Genomic DNA, 5,000 nt, shown 5'->3' on the forward strand with positions numbered 1-5,000 from the left:
GCGTTCTGTGTCCAACGGCCTCACGGCCGATGGGCGTCGTACGGCTCCACACCGGAGCGGACAGGCAGTCGGGCGAAAGTCATTCAAAACCGGCGCCAGGCGCCAGGTGCCGCAGGCCAGCCGCTCCAGCGCTTCAGCGCTCGTACCACACAACATTGGCGTTAGTTTTGAGAAGCACGCGTGGTTCCGCACGCGGCGCACGGCTACTGCGAGCCGTACAGGTAGCGTGTTGCGCGACACGACACGCACATCGAAAGACATGCAGTCTAGTCGGTAATGATCCTTCCGCAGGTTCACCTACGGAAACCTTGTTACGACTTTTACTTCCTCTAAATGATCAAGTTTGGTCATCTTTCCGGTAGCATCGGCAACGACAGAGTCAATGCCGCGTACCAGTCCGAAGACCTCACTAAATCATTCAATCGGTAGTAGCGACGGGCGGTGTGTACAAAGGGCAGGGACGTAATCAACGCGAGCTTATGACTCGCGCTTACTGGGAATTCCTCGTTCATGGGGAACAATTGCAAGCCCCAATCCCTAGCACGAAGGAGGTTCAGCGGGTTACCCCGACCTTTCGGCCTAGGAAGACACGCTGATTCCTTCAGTGTAGCGCGCGTGCGGCCCAGAACATCTAAGGGCATCACAGACCTGTTATTGCTCAATCTCGTGCGGCTAGAAGCCGCCTGTCCCTCTAAGAAGAAAAGTAATCGCTGACAGCACGAAGGATGTCACGCGACTAGTTAGCAGGCTAGAGTCTCGTTCGTTATCGGAATTAACCAGACAAATCGCTCCACCAACTAAGAACGGCCATGCACCACCACCCACCGAATCAAGAAAGAGCTATCAATCTGTCAATCCTTCCGGTGTCCGGGCCTGGTGAGGTTTCCCGTGTTGAGTCAAATTAAGCCGCAGGCTCCACTCCTGGTGGTGCCCTTCCGTCAATTCCTTTAAGTTTCAGCTTTGCAACCATACTTCCCCCGGAACCCAAAAGCTCTGGTTTCCCGGAGGCTGCCCGCCGAGTCATCGGAGGAACTGCGGCGGATCGCTGGCTGGCATCGTTTATGGTTAGAACTAGGGCGGTATCTGATCGCCTTCGAACCTCTAACTTTCGTTCTTGATTAATGAAAACATACTTGGCAAATGCTTTCGCTTCTGTTCGTCTTGCGACGATCCAAGAATTTCACCTCTAACGTCGCAATACGAATGCCCCCGCCTGTCCCTATTAATCATTACCTCGGGTTCCGAAAACCAACAAAATAGAACCGAGGTCCTATTCCATTATTCCATGCACACAGTATTCAGGCGGGCTTGCCTGCTTTAAGCACTCTAATTTGTTCAAAGTAAACGTGCCGGCCCACCGAGACACTCACTCAAGAGCACCCTGGTAGGATTGCAACGGGGTCCGCCTCGGGACGCACGAGCACGCACGAGGCGCGTCGCACGCCTTCAGCTCGCCCCACCGGCAGGACGTCCCACGATACATGCCAGTTAAACACCGACGGGCGGTGAACCAACAGCGTGGGACACAAATCCAACTACGAGCTTTTTAACCGCAACAACTTTAATATACGCTATTGGAGCTGGAATTACCGCGGCTGCTGGCACCAGACTTGCCCTCCAATAGATACTCGTTAAAGGATTTAAAGTGTACTCATTCCGATTACGGGGCCTCGGATGAGTCCCGTATCGTTATTTTTCGTCACTACCTCCCCGTGCCGGGAGTGGGTAATTTGCGCGCCTGCTGCCTTCCTTGGATGTGGTAGCCGTTTCTCAGGCTCCCTCTCCGGAATCGAACCCTGATTCCCCGTTACCCGTTACAACCATGGTAGGCGCAGAACCTACCATCGACAGTTGATAAGGCAGACATTTGAAAGATGCGTCGCCGGTACGAGGACCGTGCGATCAGCCCAAAGTTATTCAGAGTCACCAAGGCAAACGGACCGGACGAGCCGACCGATTGGTTTTGATCTAATAAAAGCGTCCCTTCCATCTCTGGTCGGGACTCTGTTTGCATGTATTAGCTCTAGAATTACCACAGTTATCCAAGTAACGTGGGTACGATCTAAGGAACCATAACTGATTTAATGAGCCATTCGCGGTTTCACCTTAATGCGGCTTGTACTGAGACATGCATGGCTTAATCTTTGAGACAAGCATATGACTACTGGCAGGATCAACCAGGGAGCTGCGTCAACTAGAGCTGAGCAGCCGGCCGCCCGGGAGTGTGTCCCGGGGGCCCGCGCGAACACGCAAGCGTCCGCTCAATTATTCTGCAAACAGGAGGAGGCTGAGCTCCCCTGCACAATACACCTCGAAACCCTCTCAGGTCCCGGCGGCGCGCAGCGCCGTCCTAAGTACTTGGTCGGGTTCGAGAGAGGCGCAATCGCCCGGAGTTTGGCGAGTAGACGCTTTAGGTGCGACCACCCGTGCTCCCAACTGAGCTTGCCGCTGCCGACAGAGGCCCGGGAGCGTGCTGTCGTGGCATTGCCGGCGGGAGACAACACGCGCCACCTACGGTGGCCGGCAGCTCCAACGCCAGCGCCACAGAAGGACAAAAGCCCCACTTGGGTGCCGAAGCGAACTCTCCCAGCACAGCGCACGCGCCAACACGTCCGCACAGCTGCGATACAATCCACCTGCGAGAACCGCAGAGGCGACCGAGCAGCAGACGGCGTCGCGGCGCCGAGCGCCGGGCGGCGGCGCATCCTCAGCGCACACAGTCCTCAATCGGACCAGCACACTGCAGATGTCCACCGCGCTTCGCACCGGGCCCGCGAGGACCTACTTTGGCCGCACGGCGCCGCGTGCAGGGTGCGCCGGCGCGCAGCTGCGCCGCCTGCCGCCTCCGTCGGCCGGCGCGCCTGCCACTGGCCGCCCCCACCAGCCGGCTGTAGCGCGTGCGCCCACGCACCGCGCGGCCAGCACGCCGGAAGGCCCCCCCTCACCGGCCGGGGACGGTCCCACCCAGCCACCGCCGCGTATCGCTTCACACCCACATGCCATTCACGTTCGTGGGCATGGTGGGTATCGCTGAAACAACCGGTTGGTAGCTCAACCGATCGTCGCCATCACTGATTCACCTCTAGCGAGAACAACCGCACCACAACGGTTTACCAGTTCTTCATTTGCGTAACGTCACCAGCAAACGTAGACGTCCATCGCCATTTGCAAATTCAACGATTGTTGCATGCCTGTGTCAGGTGTCACGACACACTATGTCTGCCCACATACACGCAACAACATGTGCACGCTTCGCGAACACGTGGAAGGTGGCCCCCGTACGTATGCGATGTCCATTGCGCGAACGACTGTCAACCGGCCTCTGTCGCATGTCGCAGATGTGGAACGCAGTGCACCATGCTATCACGGTGTGTGAGAAGAGACGACTACGTCTGACAACACGCGCCACTACATCAACAGACGGCTCATGCTGATCGCCATCCACGGCATACCATACTGCAATCCAGCTCTTATAGGGAGACGACACGTAGCTGAGTGCACAATATTTGGACCGTATGGTTCGCCGTTGTTGGCGCAGTCGTGGTACGGTCACACATGTACCACGATGTATCATTCAGTACATGAGGACCAATGTGCGGTACAGTGTGTGATTTGGACGTACAACATCAGCGGACAGTTGCCACAAGCCGTACCACAACGTAGGCTGTGCTTCGCCATGCGAATGCCAATGAACAACTGCGAAGGGCATTGAGCATGTACGTCCTGCCGCCATCCGCATTACAGTGTATAGCTGCAAGGTGTTTAACATGAAGCGATACTCTGGGGACCGGGCAGTGCGAGTAGCAAACTATATTGCGGGGGTTGCAGTTAGGCAACACTACACTAATTTAACGCGTCGTATGACAATTACAGAGCAGGTTAAGGCCCAACGTGTGTTGGGTTAAGGCCCAACGTGTGTTGGGTTAAGGCCCAACGTGTGTTGGGTTAAGGCCCAACGTGTGTTGGGTTAAGGCCCAACGTGTGTTGGGTTAAGGCCCAACGTGTGTTGGGTTAAGGCCCAACGTGTGTTGGGTTAAGGCCCAACGTGTGTTGGGTTAAGGCCCAACGTGTGTTGGGTTAAGGCCCAACGTGTGTTGGGTTAAGGCCCAACGTGTGTTGGGTTAAGGCCCAACGTGTGTTGGGTTAAGGCCCAACGTGTGTTGGGTTAAGGCCCAACGTGTGTTGGGTTAAGGCCCAACGTGTGTTGGGTTAAGGCCCAACGTGTGTTGGGTTAAGGCCCAACGTGTGTTGGGTTAAGGCCCAACGTGTGTTGGGTTAAGGCCCAACGTGTGTTGGGTTAAGGCCCAACGTGTGTTGGGTTAAGGCCCAACGTGTGTTGGGTTAAGGCCCAACGTGTGTTGGGTTAAGGCCCAACGTGTGTTGGGTTAAGGCCCAACGTGTGTTGGGTTAAGGCCCAACGTGTGTTGGGTTAAGGCGCAACATAGGTTAGGTTAAGGCGCAACATAGGTTAGGTTAAGGCGCAACATAGGTTAGGTTAAGGCGCAACATAGGTTAGGTTAAGGCGCAACATAGGTTAGGTTAAGGCGCAACATAGGTTAGGTTAAGGCGCAACATAGGTTAGGTTACGGCGCAACATAGGTTAGGTTAAGGCGCAACATAGGTTAGGTTAAGGCGCAACATAGGTTAGGTTACGGCGCAACATAGGTTAGGTTAAGGCGCAACATAGGTTAGGTTAAGGCGCAACATAGGTTAGGTTAAGGCGCAACATAGGTTAGGTTAAGGCGCAACATAGGTTAGGTTAAGGCGCAACATAGGTTAGGTTAAGGCGCAACATAGGTTAGGTTAAGGCGCAACATAGGTTAGGTTAAGGCGCAACATAGGTTAGGTTACGGCGCAACATAGGTTAGGTTAAGGCGCAACATAGGTTAGGTTAAGGCGCAACATAGGTTAGGTTATGGCGCAACATAGGTTAGGTTACGGCGCAACATAGGTTAGGTTACGGCGCAACATAGGTTAGGTTAAGGCGCAACATAGGTTAG

At 55.1% G+C, this 5,000-nt stretch overlaps 1 non-coding gene across 1 annotated transcript; it reads right to left on the minus strand.

Moving 5' to 3' along the window:
- Nucleotides 1-274: 274 nt before the first annotated feature.
- LOC124587605 lies at nucleotides 275-2,184 on the minus strand. The gene has a single exon (XR_006975521.1). It is a non-coding gene; the product is annotated as a small subunit ribosomal RNA (ribosomal RNA).
- Nucleotides 2,185-5,000: the final 2,816 nt, after the last annotated feature.

This window comes from Schistocerca americana, unplaced genomic scaffold, assembly GCF_021461395.2.
Source record: "Schistocerca americana isolate TAMUIC-IGC-003095 unplaced genomic scaffold, iqSchAmer2.1 HiC_scaffold_606, whole genome shotgun sequence".
In the NCBI taxonomy this organism is placed as follows: Eukaryota; Metazoa; Arthropoda; class Insecta; order Orthoptera; family Acrididae; genus Schistocerca; species Schistocerca americana.